Source organism: Micromys minutus (genome assembly GCF_963924665.1).
Source record: "Micromys minutus genome assembly, chromosome: X".
NCBI classification, from domain to species: domain Eukaryota; kingdom Metazoa; phylum Chordata; class Mammalia; order Rodentia; family Muridae; genus Micromys; species Micromys minutus.
The window spans coordinates 72,626,739-72,648,715 of record NC_137970.1 but is presented as its reverse complement, the minus strand read 5'-3'; the positions used below and the strand labels follow the sequence as shown (position 1 = coordinate 72,648,715).

The 21,977-nt window shown below is 37.2% G+C and overlaps 1 pseudogene across 1 annotated transcript; it reads right to left on the bottom strand.

Moving 5' to 3' along the window:
* Positions 1-14,175: 14,175 nt before the first annotated feature.
* LOC308415013 (14-3-3 protein zeta/delta-like) lies at positions 14,176-14,988 on the bottom strand (annotated as a pseudogene). The gene has a single exon. The product of its transcript is annotated as a 14-3-3 protein zeta/delta-like (transcript).
* Positions 14,989-21,977: the final 6,989 nt, after the last annotated feature.

Below are 21,977 nucleotides of genomic sequence, written 5' to 3'. Positions count from 1 at the left end.
GTATAATGCATTTTAGAAAACTATTCTATCATGTGGGGATATATGTATTATATAATACACACACACACACACACACACACACACACACACACACATTTATTTAACTGATCTTATGAGTGCACTGGTAGGCTGTGTCAACATTTCCTGTAATATCAAGCAGTATAATTGACAGTTTTATAGTTAATCTTTTTCTTGTGTTGCATTTTCATTTTTCTTTGGGGCATATTTCTTGAAGACATATTGCTGGGACCAAGAGCATATACATTGTTAAGGCTTTTGATACATTTTTGAAAGTTGTAACATTCCTTTCTGGCAGTTTACATTTCCTCTAGCTGTGAATAACATTTCTTTTTTCTCTGCACCTTTACAGATACTGGCTATAATAATTTAAAAATATGTGCCAATTTTAAAGGCAAAAGTCACAGATTTCATATTTTAGCAGTAAGCCTTCTTGAAGTAAAAAAAGAATAAGATTAGTTGTGCAGTATGTACTCAAATAGAGCAATATTTTAGAGCATAGAAGTGGTTAATTTCTCACTTAACTCTTTATTTTAAATTTCCCACAGAGCTGTTTTATGTAATCCCATCCATCACAGCTAGAGATGTGCTATGTACAGTAACTCACCAATCATTCAACTCCTGCTAAATCCGTAATATTTGCAATTTGTGTCTATTGCACATGTTTATCTATTTATTATATTTTCACCATCTGTAGGGAAACAGCTATATTTGCCTCAGTAGCATCATTTCAAAGAGGGATAAGTTATCAGGTTTCACCTGTTTGTATTCCTTTGTCTGATTTACTGTGTAATATGATCATTTGATTTGTGAAGTAACGATGCTGAATGAGGATTCTGAAATGTGGCAAGGAAAATATTTTTTTTAATGGGAAGCCGTTTTTATTGTTTCACCACTTGGAAAGGTAAAGTATTCAAGAGGGAAGAGTATGTCATCATAAAACTGAGTTAGATAATAGGCAATAAGGCATAACAGCATTTCCTAACCTCTTGGATAAAACTTGCAAAAATCTTCAAGAACCAATTACACAGAACAATATATCACTAGGGTGTGCATTCTCTTTAGTTGCTTTGTGATTTTCCATAACTGGTAAGCATATTGCTTTGTGGAATTAAAAATACACAGGAGCTCTTTCTAGCTTGGCATTCTCTGGCTTGCATTGGCTCAGCTCTTGGCTCATGGCTTTAATGTTGTTACAAATTGTTTCTCAGAAAGAAGAAAAGGAAAGGAGAAAGTCAACTTGTTTTCACACCCCACCTCTAATAACATCCACTGAGAAAATACTTGGGTGTGAAGACAGCATTCTCTTTTAGTGGCAAGTGCAGGTTTTGAATAATCAATAATATTTGTAGCAATAGTTTAGTGGCCTTGTTTCTACCATAATGTCATAATGAATGTGTGATATTTGGGTTGTATACCCATTCTATGCTATTGTACTTAATTTACACTTAATTACTTACTTCCAAATAGAAAATACCTACTAAAGAAAACACCTACTTACAAGAAAAATTGAATTAAAAATAGTAAATTTTGATTCATGATGCTAGATTGTTGAGACAATATTACATTTTACAAAAATTTACAGTTTTGAAATTCAATGATATATGCTTTAACTCAACTTTGATGTGGTTACAATAATTGGTCACTCTGGTGGTTTTAGTTTCTTCTTTAAGTAATATCTGTATACATTTCAGAGATATAATAATATGAAATGATTCAATTTTCTAACTTTGAGTTTCTAACTTTTAGTCATATTTAGATCTTGTATTTGTGGTTCATTTTATGTGTCAACCTGGGATATCACAGAGTATCAAGTTATTTTGTCAAATATTTTGACATGTCAGCAAGGACATTTTGGATGAGCGAAATTCTTGCGTTGGTAGAATGTAAAGCAGATTGCTCTTCCTAATGTGGGGGGCCTCTTAAAATGAGTTGAAGGTCTAAATATAACAACAAATAACAAAATCTAATCTGTCCACAAACACAAATAAATTCCTCCTGAATGTCTCACCAATGGTATGAGATGTGCTCCTCATTTCAAACTCAAATTGAATCACTGGCTCTCTTTGTTCTTTTACTGCTGCAATTGTACAAGTAACTCTTCTGAGTCTCAGAGGTTGGTTGCCACCACAACCATGATTGCATAAGCCAATTCCTTAAAATAAATGTCTCTCTTAGAGGAAAGAGACCAAAAGATCACAAATCCTGGCTAATATAGCAACATAGTGTCTTAAACTGCTCTCTTTTTACAGATATAAATACATAGACCTTAATTTTCTTTTCTTCTGGAAAATCCTGACCAATAAAATTATTAACAGGCTTTGAAGTAAGGGTATTATCCACTATGATATCTGTAATATATTCTTGGCCTCAAATTAAAATCCTTGATTATTTTGAAAATTCCATGTCTATATGTCACTGTTTTATTAAATTAGCAACTTATACATATTGGAGTAAGGACAACTTTTGGGTGATAATGCTATCCTTACTATTTCTTCACCCCCACTTTGTTTCTTTCATTTTTTTTATATTCTTCGTATTTACATTTCAAATGTTATACCCTCCTCCCACTCCCCTCCATCCTCCCCCTCAACTTGCCTCCATGAAGGTGCTCCCTCTCCAAATCACCCTTTCCACCTCAGTGCCTTGGCTGGTTGATGAAGTTGTTCTTCCCATGAAGTGGTAAACCTTTCAGTTCTTTCAGTCCTTCCTCTAGCTCTTTCATTGGGGTTCCCTTGCTCAATCTGATGATTAGCTGCAAGCACCCTCCTCTATATCTATATGACTCTGGGAGAGACTCTGAGGAGACATCCATGTTTGGTTCCTGCCAGTAGACACTTCTCCGAATCAGCAACAGTGCATGGAGTTGGTGGCTCCATATGGGGTGGTTCTCCAGGTGAGGCAGTCTCTGTAGGTCTTTTCTTCAGTCTCTGCTCCTCTATTGGACCTTGTACATACTTTCCTGTTTTGTTCTCCATTTTAAGAACTGAGGCATCCATATTCTGGTTTTCCTTCTTCTTCTTCTTCTTCTTCTTCTTCTTCTTCTTCTTCTTCTTCTTCTTCTTCTTCTTCTTCTTCTTCTTCTTCTTCTTCTTCTTCTTCTTCTTCTTCTTCTTCTTCTTCTTCTTCTTCTTCATCTTCTTCTTCTTCCTCTTCTTCTTCTTTTTTGTCTTCTTTTTGAAGTTCATAAATTCTGTGGATAGTTTCGTGGGTATAGCAGCTTGGACTGGCACCTGTGCTGTCTTAGGGTCTGCATGATATCTTTCCAGGATCTTTTAGCTTTCATAGTCTCTGTTTAGAAGTCTGGTGTCATTCTGATTGATCTGCCTTTATATGTTACATGACCCTTTTTCCCTTTTTGCTTTTAGTAATTTTTCTTTGCTTAGAGCACTTGGTGTTTTGACTATTATGTGTTGGGAGGAATTTCTTTTCTGTTCCCACCTATTTGGAGTTCTGTAGGGTTCTTTTATGCTCATGGTCATCTCATTCTTAAGGGTAGGGAAGATTTTTTTGTCAATTTTGTTGAAGACATTTACTGTGCCTCTTAGTTGATATTCTTCAACTTCTTATATTCCTATTATACTTAAGTTTGGTCTCATTTTGTCCTTGATCTCCTGGACATTTTGGGTTTGGAGCATTTTGGTTTTTGGATCTTTTCTGACTGTTTTGTCTATGTTTCCTATGTTGTCTTTAGCCCTCAAGATTGTCTCTTCAATCTCTTGTAGTCTGTTGGAAATGCTTACATCTGTGACTCCTGATTTCTTTTTTAGGTTTTCTATCTCTATGGTTGTCTCTTTTAGTATTTTCTTTATTGTGTCCATTTCCTTTTTAAATTCCTTCTTTAATTCCTTGATCTCTTTGGTACTGTTTTCCTCTAGTTTTTTGAGTTCTCTGAGTGTTTTTCTTGTTTTCTCTTTAAAAGCTTCTAATTCTTTTGCTTTTCCTCCCATTCTTGTTTAAGAATCTCTATCATCATCTTTAGGTATGATTTTAGGTCTGAGTCTTTTTATTTTCTGGAGTGTTTGGCATTCTGCTGTTTGCTGTGATGGGAGAGCTTGTTTCTAGTGTTGCCAGGTTGTCTTGGTTTCTCTGTGGTACATTCTTTTGCCTTCCTCTTGCCATCTTGTTGTCTGTGTTTATACGTCAGTGATTGGTTCTTGCCTCTCCTTTGTACCTGGCCTTTGTTCCTGTATCTCTTGCTCCTGGATTGCCTTCTCACCAGGCTTGTGTCCCAGGATCTCTGCTGTTCCTGGTGGTGGATGATCTAAGAGTCTGTTCTGCACTCAAAGTCCTGTGGCTGGGAAGAGCCCAATGTTGGGGTACTAGTTCCCTGAACCAAGCAGCGGCTGTACCCTATTTCTAATAGGGTTATTTGATTCTCTAGAGCTTAACCTATTGAGTTATTTGTGTATATTGGATATTAGCACTCTATCAGATGTAGGATTTATAAAGATCTTTTTCCAACTTGTTGGTTGCCATTTTGTTCTTTTGACAGTGTCCTTGGCCTCACAGAAACTTTGCAATTTCATGAGGTTCCATTTTTAGATTCTTGATCTTAGAGCATGAGCCATTGGTGTTCTGTTCAGGACAATTTCCCCTGTGCCTATGTGTTCTAAGCTCTTTCCCACTCCATTTCATTAGTTTCAGGGTACTGGGTTTTAGGTGGATGTCTTTGATCCACTTGGGTTTGAGCATTGTAGAAGGAGATAAGAAGGGATTAATTTGCATTCTTCTGCTTTATGACTGCTAATTGAACCAGCAACACTTGTTGAAGAGGCTGTTCTTTTCTCATAGAATATTTTTAGCTCCTTTCTCAAAGATCAAGTGACCATAGGTATGTCGGTTGATTTCTGCGTCTTTGATTCTATTCCATTTGTCTCCCTGCCTGTCTCTATACTAATATCAGGCATTTTTTTTTTATCACAATTGATTTGTAATTCAGTGTGAGGTCATGGATGGTGATTCCCCCAGAATAATTGTTGAAAATTATTTTTGCTATCCTTGATTTTTTATTATTTCAAAGGAATTTGCAAATTGTCCTTTCTAACTCTATAAATATTTGAGTTGGAATTTTGATGGGGATTGTATTGTATTTGTAGGCTCCCTTTGGCAACATGGCCATTTTTACAATGTTGATCCTTCCAATCTATAAGCATGGGAGATCTTTCCATCTTCTGATGTCTTCTTCAATTTTCTTCTTCAGAGACTTGAATTTCTTGTTCAAGTACAGATTCTTTACTTGCTTGGTTAGGGTCACTCCAAGGTGACCTTATATACTTTATATACTTTGTGGCTATTATGAAGGATGTTTATTCTCTAATTTTTTTCTCAGCCTGTTTGTCCTTTGAGTAGTGGAAGGCTACTGATTTGTTTGAGTTAGATTTATATCCGACCACTTTGCTGAAGGAGTTTATCAGCTGTAAAAGTTCCCTGATGGAATTTTTGAGATCACTTAAGTATACTATCATATAATCTGCAAATAGTGGTATTTTTGACTTCTTCCTTTCCAATTTTTATCTCCTTGACCTCTTTTTGATGTCTTATTGCTCTGGCTAGTACTTCCAGTTCTATATTGAATAGGTAAGAAGAGAGTGGACTTGTCTAGTCCCTGATTTTAGTGGCATTGCTTGAAGTTTCTCACCATTTACTTTGATGCTGGCACTAACAAATAATATGGAAGATTGGTTTTTGAGGTATTGAACATTGAAGAGCTACTTTTTCTTATGACTTAATAATTAGGATTGTATAATATTGAATTAGTTTGCTCTAAGATTTACATATATGTAATAACATAAGCTTGTTATTATATAACTATCCTCAGATACATATTAAGTTTTTAAGTTGTTTCATGTCTTTATGATTATATTTTATTTTCTGTAGTCCTGGGGGTGAAATTCAGAATATCGATCTAGTCGGTTAAATATTTTTTCAGTAATCTAAACTTTGAGCTTGTGTGCTTCTAAGTTTTAAGTCATTGTGGATAGAGATAAAAAACTTTGCTTGTTGTGACATATATAACATGGCCTTCTTGGCATAACTCTTTTTATTTGAGTCATCTGTTGCTGGTGAAACAGCACTGGTAGTTGCCTAGGATTCAATAATGTATCAGTCAGCCAATGGCATTTAATAAGCTCCACTTTTCTGTGTGAGGTTTATAGAAGATCTGGCCACCACTTTTAAGTATATGAAATTTTACTACAAAATACAGAAGTCTATGTAAAAAATAGTGACTATAAACCTGAACGTGGTAGAGACATAAGAGAGGCTTGAAGAGGGAAGGGATGAGGAAAGTGATGCATTTATATTTCAATATATAAAATATACACAAAATATATTTACATAAAAAGCAAAATAAAGAATTTGAGAAAATTAATAAAACTATTGTTTTGAGTGTGAGAAGTTAGTAGAGATTATATTTGTTGAAATGTAAAATATAAGATGTTTTTACTATTATAATCTTTATTTGGGGTGCTGGTTATTGGATTCAGGGACTTACCCATGCCAAGCAAAGGCTCTGCCACTGTGCTGTATTCCCAGAGCCACTATTTTACTTTCATCTGAGTGCATTATCTTCCTAGTTCTTTCAAATTCTGCTGCAAAATGCTGTAAGGAAAAGAAAATGAAATGCCTTCCAGAATGACAGCAAGGAGAAATAAACTGGGTCAGGGGACTTTAGCTCTAGCCTGATAATTTCAATCTGACCCAAGTCAGTAATGAAAGTTGTTTGATGCACTATGGGAAACTTGATGGTAGTCTAGGGCCGAGCTTAATGGGCAAGTGCATCTATCAGCACAACACATCACCACTGAGCAATCACATTTATGATCTCAAAAGAATTAAAGAGGCAATGAAGGCAAAATGCTTCTCAAGGAAAACAGGTAGGCACTTATCGGTCATAATGGAGATTAAAATCCTCTGAGCCAATGTTCTTTTTGCTACCCCTAATGGTAGTGCTACAGAAGTCAAGTCATGGACTTTTAATTTGATTAAAACATAACTGCCCTCAATTGTACTGCTTTAGGTTTACCTCATGCACCATTGAGTCATAAGATGGGAAACATCTGTTTGAATTTGCAAGAAAGTATCAAACAGAGACTGAATACAGCTCATCAAGACCTAGAAAAACTAGAGGAAATAACAGGTCAAATTGGTAACATTATGTCCATTCCCAGATTCAGGTGATATAAGGGATATCATAATAATACTAATTAATACAGTATAGGTTCTAAATTCTTGGGACATGCAGGGAAATATATATTGTCATTGAAAAACCTCTATTGTAGATGTAATTAGTGGATAGGTATAAATTATAAATAAGGTATAATACAGTGTCCAAGCAATAATAGTGAAGATAACAGAGGACTGTTGATTCTCAATAAATATTTGAACAATTATTACAGCAGTGTTTTCATTGTAGAAAGCAATGAAGTAGACAAGAATGAATTGAACTAGATAGTTTTGTTTCTGCCTAAATTCTTACAAATCTACTAAAGACAAAGCTTAGTTTCTCATTTTTTATTGTGTTAATAAGGAACATTGTTTGAGATCATGCCCTGCTCACGCTTTCAAAAGCTCTACAGTAATGGTTTCTAAATTTGGGAGTACGTTAAAATATCACCCAGGGAACTTTCAAAACAAAACATATTGGCTAAACTCCTTGTCCTCCAAAAAGTTTGATTTAATTGCTCCAGTGTCATATGCAGGTTCACACACACACACACACACACACACACACACACACATACACACACACACACACTAGCACACATGCACACACAGACACAAGTTTATTGGTAGTTTTAGATTTTAAGGGCAGTTGTTTTAAATTGAAACATAAGATTACAAAATCAAAATTGCTCTAGCCATATATCAAATACCACATATGCCACAGAGTTAGTGAGACTTTAGTTTTTCAGTCACTTGGTATAAGCCTACAACAGGCCTTCCAGACTACTTAAAATACCCGTGTTTGCTTTTCTATATGTTATATAACTGCAGACATTTGAAGGTCAGGTTTTTATTTTGCATTTATTTATCATGTTAACTGGTAGAAGGAACAATAAAACATAGTGTTACCTAGGGAGGGAGGTAATGCCTAAAGGTACCTGTTAGTTTATATCTATTTATTCTAAATTTATTCTTTTATAATTTTTACAGTCCAGATTTTATCCCTCTCCTGGTCTACCCTCTGACTGTTCCACACCTCACACCTCCTCCCTCCATCTCCAAGAAAATATACCCATCCAACCCCATTCCACCAGATCTCCCCACTGCACTAGATCTCCCCACTCCACCAGATTTCCCCACTCCCTGGGGCTCCAAGTCTCTCAAGAGTAAGGTGCATCTTCTCTGATTGGGTCCAGACACAGAAGTCTTCTGCTGTATATGTGTTGGGGGCCTCATATCAGCTGTTGTATACTGCCTGGTTGGTGGTCCAGTGTCTGAGAAATCCTGGGGGTCTGGGTTAGTTCAGACTGCTGGTCCTTTAACTGGGTCATCCTCCTCCTCTGCTTCTTCCAGCTTTTTCCTAAATCAACCACAAGGGTGAGCAGCTTCTGTCCATTGGTTGGGTGGAAATATCTGCATCTGAGTCTTTCAGCTGCTTGTTGAACTTTTGGAGGTTTTAACAGGCTGCCTAGGACTCAGAGGATAATAGAATAATCTTGAGCAAATTTGGATGGGTTTGTAACCATAGGCATAGGTAAGGTATCAAGAACTATGCAGGTATTGCATACTAGGGCAGGAGTTGAGGACTCTGGAGGAGAAATTAGAGAAGAAAAGCAAAATAACTACTCATTTTACTTACTTTTCTATAGGCTGACATCGAGACTCAATCTAGATAAGCATTCAATTGACGTACAGCATGAGGATCCTTGTAATCAGGTAAGGCATTGCTAAGGATTGTGTTTTAAAAATATAGACGTATTTCAAGTGTTCATTTTGCAAATAAGAATCAGAGATAAAGCTGCCTCACCGTGTTACCTGTGATGGGGAAGTGCTGACCCAGGAATTTGACTTATTTCTCAACTGTGTGCTTTCACCACTTGTCTACTTCTACATTAGTTAGGCAGAATAATTTTTTTTAAATGAAAATCCATCATAAATCTTCTACTGCTTGTCTTATTTCTCAAAAGAAGCGAAGGAACAGATTGAAGGGGCAAATGTGTTGACATATTCTGTAGGCTTGGCCTCATTCACTTCCTTTCCTGACACTCTATTTTCAAATCATTGGTCTCTGTGAGAAACAGATCTGTAATGAAATTATTTGGTACAGGTGTTTTGAGTTATGTTGGTCTTTCTACCTGGATGGAGCTCAACTCTTTCTCCAGTCCCCTTTAAAATGTATTTCTCATGGCTTTTTTTTTTTAAATTGATAGAAATATTTCTTTTGTTTTATTTTATTTTTGTTTTAGAAAACAAAGATTTATTTTGGTTCATAAAGTAGAATTTATAGGCCATTTTGACTGTAGGAGTGGAGACATCTTAAACTACAGATTATCAAGAATCAAGAAGCAAACAATAATTATAGCTGGTGATAGACCAGATTTCTTCTTCTTTTTTTTTAAACTTTATTTTAAAAAACAAAGATAAAAAAATTAAACATTTTTGCATAAATGTATACAGATACAATTGTGTCAGTGCTTGGCTTTTTTTTTCTTTTCTTCTTCTTCTTCTTCTTTTTTTTTTTTTTTTTTTTTTACAATGAGCAAAAAGTACATGTAAAACAGGGTGTAACCCGGAATTTGTCAATGTGTTCTTGGTGTGTAATGATTGAGCATGACTTTTTTTTTTTTTTTTTGTTTTGTTTTGTTTTCTTTTTTTTTTTCTTGAACTTCACACAGTCTGTGAGTTGTTTCTGGGGCAGTCAGATCCTCTGGGGTTAGCATCCCAATATCAGTGAATGCATATTATGTCTGTTCTTTTGTGACTGGGTTATCTCACTCAGGATGATATTCTCTAGATGCAGCCATTTTCTTAAGAATTTCATTAAGTCATTGTTTCTGATAGCTGAGTAGTACTCCATTGTGTAAATGTACCACAATTTTTGTATCCATTCATCTACTGAAGGACATCTGGGTTCTTTCCAGCTTCTGGCTATTATAAATAGAGCTGCTATGAACATTGTGGTGCATGTATCTTTGTTGTATATTAAAGTGTCTCTGGGGTATATGCCCAGAAGGGAATAGCTGGGTCTTCAGGTAGTATTATGTCCAATTTTTTGAGGTATCACCAGACTGATTTCCAGAGTGGTTGTATCAGTTCACAACCCCACCAACAGTGGAGAAGTGTTCCTCTTTCTCCACAACCTCACCAGCATCTGCTGTCATCTGAGTTTTTGGATCTTGGCCAATCTGACTGTTGTGAGGTGGAATCTCAGTGTTGTTTTGATTTGCATTTCCCTGATGGCTAAGGATGTTGAGCACTTCCTCAGAAGTTTCTCAGCCATTCGATATTCCTCAATTGAGAACGTTTTGTTTAGTTCTGTACCCTGTTTTTAATAGGGTTGTTTGATTCTCTGGTGTCTAGCTTTTTGAGTTCTTTGTATACCTTGGATATTAGGCCTCTATCTGATGTGGATTTGGTAAAGATCCTTTCCCATTCTGTTGGCTGCCATTTTGTTTTCTTGACAATGTCCTTAGCCTTACAGAAACTTTGCATTCTCATTAAGTCCCATTTGTTAATCTTTGACCTTAGAGCTTGAGCCATTGGTGTTTTCTCCAGAAAATTTTCTCCTGTGTCTATGTGTTATAAGGTTTTCACTACTTTCTCATGGCTTTTGACTAGAGTTCAACACCAAGCACTTTTTTTCTCTTGGCCAGTGTATGCCTATAATTTAGTTCCAGAAAAAGAAAGGAGAGTAACTCGACGGTGGTCATTATTTTCTATTTAAATTTTATTTGGGAATGAATCTCAGATATGTAGCCTCTCTTTGGTCTCCTAATATTACCAAATACATTCTTAGTAATATTTAACAAGGGACATAGACTGAACACATGAACATAGATTGAACTTGGATAATATCACTAGTAATGTTCTTAAGGATTCCATCTATAATATCCTACTTAGTTTTCAGTAAGACACAGTGAAAAAAATGCTTCCAAGGCTGTCATTACTGCATGATAAGAGTTAGCAGGTGGTGCATATGATTCCAGCTTCAAACTCGCATCAACTTCCTAAATTATATGCTTTATGCTTCTTGTCTCTGAGAAGGAGATGGTACTAAATAACTCATGATATTTGAAAGCAATAATGTATGCAAGATTATGAAATATCTCACATATGGTAAATAGAGAAAGCAACTCATCATCATTGTCCTTCTTTCTTCTGTGAGTCATTTTTTTAATCAATTGATTTTATTTTCTCATGGAATATGTGGGGTCACTTAAGTACACTATCATGTCATTTGCAAAAAGTGATGTTTTTACTTCTTCCTTTCCGATTTGTATCCCTTTGATTTCCTTTTGCTGTCTAATTGCTCCAGCCATTTCAGTCATACATATAATACATTCTTTTATTTGTTTACTTCTGCTATCTCCCTGGAAGTTTCTTTTCTTTCTGATAAAGTTGTCTCATACATCTATGACTTTTTGTTTTGTTTTGTGATCCAGTAAGGTTAAGCAGGTACATCTTAACATTTCTTCATGTGAACGTATTCATTGGAGACTGGTCATCTTTGCACAACTGAAGATGATAATTTCAAAAATTATAATTAGCCAGCAGCTCAGTATTAAGGACTAGAGTTGAATTAACTCATCTTTCAACCATGGCTGCCTGTTGTTGTCAGGATTAATCCCATGCATGCAGACCTGCAGTAACCACATACACTGTAAGTTTATAATTGGAATGGTAGTGTTCAGTCTAAAAGATGACATTTTACAACACTTATTTTGTGACTATTACATTGATTTTTTACTTCTACAATGTTCATTACTCCTCTTGCCTTCACTAGTCCTTAGCATCTGGGATAGACAGGATTCTTTTTATTCACTACCATATGCTTCAGAAAGGCAATGCTCTAATTCTGGATAAGAGTAGCCATTTTTCTATGCATATAAACAGAAATCTTTTGGAGGTTATTTGCAATATGTCCACTTAGCTAAGCAACAGTAGTGATTTCCCCAGTAACAACTATGATCTCTTGAAGCACAGGTTTTTTTGAAAAAACACATTGCACACAAACATGGAATACATCCTGTGAATCGAGTCTCAAATCCAGTCAGAGATTGTTTACTCCTCCTTAACAACTGTGATACTGTTGTCTAGGTAGGCACATCTTGCTTGGCAGATTGCTATGATAATTCATGTGGCTCAGGGATATATGAAGCTACTGATAGGTTTTCTTCTCCAGCAGCCTGTTAAGTATTTTCTAGCACTTTTAAATCTAATCAACATGATTGAAATTTCCAGCCCAGTTCCAACATGATTTCTCTTATATTGTGCAGCCAAGATTTGTGTGGTATCTTCAGGGTTAAGATCATACTATCTAGTATTGGTGGGCAAGCAATAGGAAAGGCAAGAGTGTATATTGTTTTGGGGGTCTCTGATATTTCCCTGACCAACAATTCCTGTAGGAGTTTCACACATATGGAACTGTGCATTTATTTAGTAACCAGTTACTCATAGAATAACATTATCTAGCCTTTCATGGCACCTTGCTTCAAATCATCTATATTGTTTTCTAATTGAGTTCCAAGATAGAAGATATCTATGTTTCTTTTTTAAAAAATATAAACTACTCATTTTGCATTTTGGTTTACCATCTTCCATGTCCCCTACCTGTCTCATCCTCCAAGCCTTGCTTCTTTAAGCCTTCAGGTTTGTGTGATCTAGCTACTATATCAGTTACCCTACTATGGTCCCAGATTTCTGGCTGATCTAGATGGCTAGGCTGATGTCTCTTTCCTCGTTCACCACTTTATGTGCATTCATCCTTAGCTTGCCCCCTTTGTCAATGAGGACAGTTTTCCTCAAGAGAGAAAGAATAATTTATAGTCAAGGGTATATGATTAGCTGCTTTTCCCTATGAGAAGCTCCAAACAGACTCCCAGATTTTACTTGTTAGAGGAATTAGCTTTTTGCCCCTTTGAATAAAAAAATGGGTCCTCTACATATATATTGTGATTGTCTAGCTTAAATTTTTGTGGAAGTCCTAAAGGTGGGTGTGGGGGTTGTTTCTGATTCCTTTGCCTGATCTTGGGACTCTTACTACCGAGTTGCATTGTCCAGTCTTAACGTGAAACTTTGTGCCTAGTCACATTGTAAATTTCTATGCTGTATTTGGTTAATATCCCTGGGAGGCTGCCTTTTTCTGAAGGGAAGTAGGGGGGAGAAGGGCAGTGGATCCAAGAGAAAAGTGATATGGGGGAACTGAGAGGAATGGAGGGAAAACTGTTGCTGGTATATATTATATAAAAGAAGGATAAATAAGTAAATAATAAATAAATAAAAATTATTAAAACCTTTATCTATGCCATGCATATAATTTGGGGTCTAAGTTACTTCACTCAGGATGACATTTTCTTTTTTCTTTTCTTTTTTTTTTTTTTTTTTTTGTTTTACTGAATCTTTACTTTAAACATTTGTTCTTAGATTGCCTAAAACATTATAATACAAATAAAATGTGTTGCTAAACTAATGAAAGAAAACAGCAGGTAAGTTTACAAATAATGGAATGTGAAACGTTTCTGCCCTTCTCAGAGTAAATTAGGTCACAACTTTGGAGAGAATTCTGGAGTTGTGGTCATGGATGTGCACACAGACACACAACCCTAGTGCATCCACAGGATGTTTGTGTCCCAGCCTCACAAGTGCTCCAAGCCCTACAGTACCCACACAGACTGCACTCGGGACTGGAACCCATTATCCCCTTTATTTCCCGCCAGCACATGCCAATATGTAGGTAGTTTTCTTTGTTTAGACATAGAAGCAGTTTTAACACTGGCCCTTCTGAAGCCACAATGTACCAAAAGTACTATGTCAAACATGTAAGTCGTGTAAAAATTCCACATCCCATATTGGCCACCTCAAGATGAAAACAAGTAACTCCTTAAAGTTAACTGGCTCTACTCTCCTAATATTAAAACATAAAACCACGTGGGGAATATATAAATTCAAATAGAAGCAACATAAACCTGTCATAAGTTGTAAACAAAAAATCTATCCGTGGGACAGCATGGATGACAAATGGTCTACTATGTAAATTTTAGAATGAGGCAGACAAAGGATGGAATGTGGGTTAATTTCCCCTCCTTCTCCTGCTTCTGCTTCATTTCCTTGAATATCTGATGTCCATAATGTCAAGTCGTCTCCCGGTAACTGCATTATTAGCGTGCTGTCTTTGTACCCACTCTTCATTTAATATATCAAGTTCAGCAGAGGCTTCATCGAATGCTGTTTTTGCAAGAGAACAGGCTTTCTCTGGAGAGTTCAGGATCTCGTAGTAGAACACAGAGAACTTGAGGGCCAGACCCAGTCTGACAGGGTGTGTCAGCTGCATCTCTTTTTTGCTGCTTTCAAATGCTTCTCGGTTCGCTTGCTGCGACTGGTCCACAATTCCTTACTTGTCATCACCAGCAGCAGCCTCAGCCAGGTAACAGTAGTAATCACCCTTCATTTTCCAATAGAAGATTGCTTTCAGGTTTCGAAGCATTGGGGATCAAGAACTTTTCCAAAACAGACAGAACCTCGTTGCAGATGGCCCTCAGCTCAGTCTCGGTCGTCTCTCTGTACTCTCAGCCATCAGCTGCTTTTTCTCAGCACCTTCCGTCTTCTGCTCAATACTCGAGACAACCCTTCAAGATGACCTACAGGCTCCTACAATGTTTTTGTAAGCAACACAGAGAAGGTTCCTCTCCTCATTAGACAGCTCGGCTCTTTGCTCAGTGACAGACTTCATGCAGGCTGCCAAGTCATTGTACCACTCTACTGCTCGGCCAGCTTGGCTTTCTGCACCAGCTCATTTTTATTCATAACTGGATATTCTGTGTCTGGAGTGGGTGGGAGCACATAGACCCGGCTTGGCAGTAGGCAGTCTCTGGGCGGCGACGGTGGTGGCGAGGTCAAAACTCTGTCCCTGATCTCAGAATGACATTTTCTAATTGCACCCATTTGCCTGCAAAACTCAGGATGCCCTTGTTCTTAATGGCTGAGTAGTATTCCATTCTTTCAATGAACCATATTTTCTGTATCCATTCTTCTGCCATGAGACATCTGGGTTGTTTCCACCTTCTGGGTATCATAAATAAGGACGCCAAGCTATATACACAAGAATATGTGGATATTAGCAAAAATATACAGAATACCCAAGATAATAGTCCACAGAATGCAAAAATGTCATCAAGCTGAAGGCCCCAAGTGAGGATGCCTCAGGCCCACATAGGAGGGAGAAGAAAGCAACCACAAAGAGGGAGGGGAAGACTATGGAGCGAAAGGGGACATGTGGGGGAGAGGAGAATATAGTTTGGTATTGGGTGGGGAAAAGGACTGAAGCACTGAGGGCCAACAGAAAGAATGGAAACAGGCAACCTCAGTAGGTAGGAGGCTGGGAGGATCCTCCAGAATGTACCAGAGACCTGGGGAGTGAGAAACTCTCTGAACTCAAAGGGAGGGAAGCTAGATGGAATGCCCTACACTGGGGAGAGGGAACTTGTAGAGCCCACCATTAGCAGAAAAACAGGGCATCAAGTGAGCAATGGGGTTGCTATAACACAGTCAAATCTCTGACCCAGAATTGTTCTTGTCTGAAAGAACTGCAGGGATGGAAATGGAGAAGCGCCTGACAAAAAGAAGGTCCAGTGACAGGACTAGAGTGGGAACCAGCTCAAGGGAGAGGCCCTAAGAGAGGCTATGGAGAACTCATAAAAAGGAGCCTATCATGACTGCTCTTCCAAAGACCCAACAAGCAGCTGAAAGAGTCACATGCAGACATTTGCACCCAACCAATCAACGGAAGCTGCTGATCCCTGTGGTTGAATTAGGGAAAAGCTGGAGGAAGTTGAAGAGGAGGGAGACCAAATAAGAAGACCAGCAGTTAAAAAAAACAAAAGACCAGAAGTCTCCATTAATGTGGACCACTGAGATCTCTCAGACACTAAATCACCAACTAGGCAGCATGTTCCAGCTGAAATGAGGCCCACAACATATATACAGCAGAGGACTACTGGGTTGGCAATCAGTCAGAGAAGATGCACCTAACCCTCAAGAGACTGGAGACCCCAAGGAGTTGAAAGGTCTATTGGGTAGGCTGGGGTGGGGACATCCTCATGGAGATCAGGGCAGGGGGTAAGGAAGAGGTATTGGATGTGGAATAAGAGTGTTGACCAGAAGGGAAATGAAATCTGGAGTGAAAAGAAAAAAGATAAAAGAAACCCTCTCTATATATATCCAGGCATTTCACTGATATAAATTTTTACAATTTATTTGGGAGCATTATATTGCATAAACAGAAATATCAAAACAACATATAATTCTAATATTACTGAAAGCAATATATTTCTGATAACTACTTAACAATAGGCTGAATATAACAATTCAACATTTCTTCTAGGACATAGGTTTAATTTAGTTTCTATTGTCCAACCCTGTCTTAACTTTCAATTCTATAGGTATTTTTGGTTCTGTTGAAATTATATATTACTTCAACAAAAATATATGGTCATCATCTAATATATAAGGTTTGGTGGTATTTGTCATCAGATAATGAATTAGATATAGTTTTATTTTCCTGAAGAAAAGTTTAAATCCAGTAATCATTCAGTAGCATGATTCAGTAGCAAATGATAGCTTCAATGGATATGATCATGTTTACTTCCTGAAAAATATATGAATGGACAATGTAAACTTTGATCTCTTATTCAATCTTTCAGTTTATCTTTCTTTCTTGATATGAATCCAATATATGAACGTTTGGCCTTTTTACCAGTTTGCAAATCAGTGTCAGTAGCTGTGAACAACAATGACTGTCAGATTGAGGAAGGATTAAATTTCTCTGTAGTAGCTCCAATGATTCAAACTACAATAGATGAATGACTATAAAGGAGGCAGATTTTAGGCTTCAGTATAAAAAAATGGAGCTAGTTGAAACTTGAATGGACTCCCCAGGTCTAGACATGTTTAAATAAATGCTGAATGACCAGAGCTCCGGGTGGTTGTAGAGTTCAATCCAGTGTTTAGTAGGAAATTGACCTGGAGGGGATTTCTTTTTCTTTCACTCCTGGGGCTGGTAAAAAGGCATAAAGTACTCAGTAGTGAGTTAAATTTCCATGTCATTAAGGAGAATTATATTTAACGATTTTCTGTGTGCAGTATAAAATATATATACACAGCTTGGTGGCTATCTCAATTTGAAAGCCATAGCATTTCAATCTTGCAAAGTAAGATGCAGTTTGTAAATAGTGTTACACATTAATTTGGGCAAATTGTATGATTATTTTTAATCACCCAAAGGAAACTTGATTCATAGAAAAAAGAAATTAAGTACTGTCTATTATGATATGCACAGAACTTTCTTTTGCCAAAGGACACATCACATATCTATCTATCTATCTATCTATCTATCTATCTATCTATCTATCTATCTATCTATCTATCTATCTATATACATATATAAATGTAGTACGTAAAACTACACTTCTTTAGCTGTATTGAATTTTCTGTGTGGCTTTGTGAATTACTCATTGAGAGGCTCAGCTTTGTTTTAGCTTTCAAATAAGTCTCCTTTCATGTTTATGATCGTTTGATCCACTCTGCTTTTCTGACTCAGAAGAAAATGTCCTAGCACTGATCTCTGGCCTCCTCCATTGTCCTTCTGCCACTCTAATCCAGTCTTGACTGTGTAGACCAATGGCCTATGTAACTTATGGCCCACCATTCTAATGTTAACAACTATTCTGTGCTGTTTCCTGAGTGCTAAGGGTTTCTTCTTTCTTTTTTACTTATTATTCTCTCATATATTACATACCAAATTCAATTTCTCCTTCCTCCCATTCTCTATTCTCTTTTCTTTACCTCCCCTATCCTCTGGATCCATACTTCCTTCACCTTCTCTCAGAAAAGAGCAGGCTTCCCAGGAACATCATGCAAACACTACATAACAAGCTACAATAAGTCCAGGCACATATTCTCACGTAATGGCTGGACAAAGCAACCCAGTAGAAGGAAAGGGGTCTCACAAGTAGGCAAAAGACTCAGAGACAGCCCCTGCTTCTACCATTTGAATACCCACAAGAACACCAAGCTACACAACCATAACACATACACAGAGGACATAGGTCAAACCCATTAATGCTCGATGAAATCTGTGAGCACACTTTTGAGTTCTGATCAGTTGATTCTGTGGACCATGTTCTTGTGATGTCCTTGAGCCCCCTGACTTCTCTAATCCTTCCTACCCCATCCTCCAAAAGACTCCCAGAACTCTGCCTTATGTGTGACTGTGGGAATATGCATCTGTTTCCACAAGTTGCGGGATGAAGTCTCTCTGGCCTCTCTGATGACTATTATGCTCAGCTTTGGTCTCAGCACATCCTTAAGGAAAGGCAAACTGTAGGTAGGAGGTTTTGTGATTGGATTGGTGTTGCAATCCTTCTACTTTAGGCCTTGCCTGGTTATAGAGGTTCAGGTTCCACGTCCCCCATTTCTAGGGGTCTTTGATAATGTCACCCTTGTAGATTCCATGAAGGTTCTATTGAACCAATTTTCTACCTTTCTTCTTAAATGACCCCAAATTCCAGTTGATTTTCCCAGTATTCTCTCTGGTGATAATTCCCACCTGATTTGGACTCTTCCCATTGCCCGCTTGCCCCCAATACACCTGTGAAATCTACTCTATGTCACTTCCTAGGAATAACCTTTCGTCAAAACTTAAGCCCTCATTTTTACTTAGCCTCTCTGTCTGTGTCTTGTAGCATGGTTAACTTTTATAATTAATATCCACCTATAGGAGAACATACCATATTTGTCTATCTGGGTCTAAATCTCACTCAGGTTGATTTTTTTCTAGTTTAATTCATTTAAAATCATATTTCATGGTATCATGTTTAAAACGCCAATAATAATTTAATGCTTAATTATATAACATTCTCTTTATCCAAATCATAAAGCTGCTATGAACAAGTGTCGTTGTGGTCAGATGAATCATCATTTGAGTATATGTCCATGAGTGGTATAGCTGAGTCTTGGGGTAGCTTGAATCCCAATTGTATTAGAAACTGCCATACCAATGTACAACATAGCTGTACCAGTTTGTACTCCCCCCAGCAATGAAGAGGTGTTCCCTTGCTTCACATCCTTGCCAACATGTGTTGTCACCTGAGTTTTTAATCCTATCCATTCTGACACATAAACTACGGAATCTTAGAGATGTTTTAATTTGCATTTCCCTTGTGCCTAAGGATATGGAGGTTTTTTTTCTATTTTTTTAACTTTATTTTAAAAAACAAAGATAAAAGAAAAAAATGTTAAACATTTTTGCATAAATGTATACAAATACAATTGTGGCAGTGCTTGGCTTTTTTAGTATTTTTTTAAGGTTTGATACTCTGCATTAAGGTCTTACTAGTTACAATGAGCAAAAAGTACATGTAAAACAGGATGTGATCTGGAATTAGTCAACTTGGTTTTCTTGGTATGTAAGGATTGAGCATGACATTTGTTTTGTTTTGTTTTGTTTTGTTTTTCTTGAACTTCACACAGTCTGTGAGTTATTTCTGGGGCAGTCCGATCCTCTGGGGTTAGCATCCCAATATCAGTGACTGCATATTATGTCTGTTCTTTTGTGACTGAGTTATCTCACTCAGTATGATATTCTCTAGATGCAACCATTTTATTAAGAATTTGGATAAGTCATTGTTTCTGATAGCTGAGTAGTACTCCATTGTGTAAATGTACCACATTTTTTGTATCCATTCATCTACTGAAGGACATCTGGGTTCTTTCTAGCTTCTGGCTATTATAAACAGAGCAGCTATGAACATTGTGGTGCATGTATCTTTGTGGTATATTGGAGTATCTCTGGGGTATATGCCCAGAAGTGGAATAGCTGGATCTTCAGGTAGTACTATGTCCAATTTTCTGAGGAATCGCCAGATTGATTTCCAGAGTGGTTGTATCAGTTCACAACCCCACCAACAGTGGAGAAGTGTTCCTCTTTCTCCACATCCTCACCAGCATCTGCTGTCATCTGAGTTGTGAATCTTGGCCAAACTGACTGGTGTGAGGTGGAATCTCAGGGTTGTTTTGATTTGTCTTTCCCAGATGGATAATGATGTCTAGCACTTCCTTAGATGTTTCTCAGCCATTTGATATTCCTCAATTGAGAACTTTTTGTTTAGCTCTGTAACCCATTTTTTAATAGGGTTGTTTGATTCTCTGGAGTCTAGCTTTTTGAGTTCTTTGTATAACTTGCATATTAGGCCTCTATCTGATGTGGAGTTGGTAAAGATCTTTTCCCATTCTGTTGGCTGCCGTTTTGTTTTCTTGACAATGTCCTTAGCCTTACAGAAACTTTGCAATCTCATTAAGTCCCATTTGTTAATCTTTGACCTTAGAGCTTGAGCCATTGGTGTATTGTTCAGAAAATTTTCTCCTCTGCCTATGTTTTCTAAGGTTTTCCCTAATTTCCCATCTAATAGTTTCAGTGTATCTGGTTTATGTGGAGATCTTTGGTCCACTTATACTTGAGCTTTGTATAAGGAGATAAGAAAGAGTCTATTTCATTCTTTGGTATGCTGAGTGCCAGTTGGACCAGCACCATTTGTTGAATAGGCTGTCCTTTTTCCATTGAATGTTTACAGCTACTTTGTCAAAAATCAGGTTACCAAAAATGTGAGGGCTCATTTCTGGATCTTCTATTCTATTCCATTGATCCACATGCCTATTGTGGTACCAGTACCATGCAGTTTTCAGCACAATTGCCTTGTAATATAGTTTGAGGTCAGGGATAGTGATTCCCGCCGATGTTTTCTGTTGTTGAGGATGGATTTCACTATTCTAGGTCTTTTGTCATTCCAGATGAAATTGCACATTGATCTTTCCAATTCAATGAATAACTGGATTGGAATTTTGATGGGGATTGCAGTGAATCTGTAGTTTGCTTTTAGTAGGAAGGCCATTTTTAAAATGTTGATCCTTTCATTCCATGAGCAAGGGAGATCTTTCCATTTTCTGAGATCTTCCTCGATTTCCTTCTTTAGAGGTTTGAAGTTCTTGTCATACAGATCCTTCACTTGCTTAGTTAGAGTCACACCATGGGTCTTGGATTCAGTTTGCATGGATTTTTGTTGAGTATTTTTGCATCAATGTTCATAAGTGAGATTGGTCTGAAGTTCTCTTTCCTTGTAGGGTCTTTGTATGGTTTAGGGATGAGGGTTATTGTTGACTCAAAAAATTTGTTAGGTAGTATTACATCTGATTCTATCTTGTGGAATAGTTTGGAGAGTATTGGTATTATGTCAGCAATAAATATCTTATAAAATTCTGCACTGAACCCTTTTGGACCTGGGCTTTTTTTGGTTGGTAGGCTTTTGATGACTTCTTCTATTTCTTTAGGTGTTATGGGAATATTTAGATGGTTTACCTGGTCCCAGTTTAATGTTAGGATCTTGTATTTGTCTAGAAATTTGTCCATTTCCTCCAGATTTTCCTAATTTTTGGAGTAGAGGCTTTTGTAGTAGGATCTGATGATTTCTTGAATTTCCTCAGTTTCAGTTGTTATGTCTCCACTTTCCTCTCTGATTTTGTTAATTTGGATACTCTCTTTGCCCTCTAGTTAGTCTGTCTAAGGGTTTATCAATCTTGTTGATTTTCTCAAAGAACCAGCTCTTGGTTTTGTTTATTCTTTCAATGGTGCTTTTTGTTTCTATTTGGTCTGTTTCTGCCCTAAGTTTTATTATTTCTTGCTGTCTACATCCTTTGGGTGTATCTGCTTCCCTTTGTTCTAGAGCTTTCAGCTGTGTTGTCAA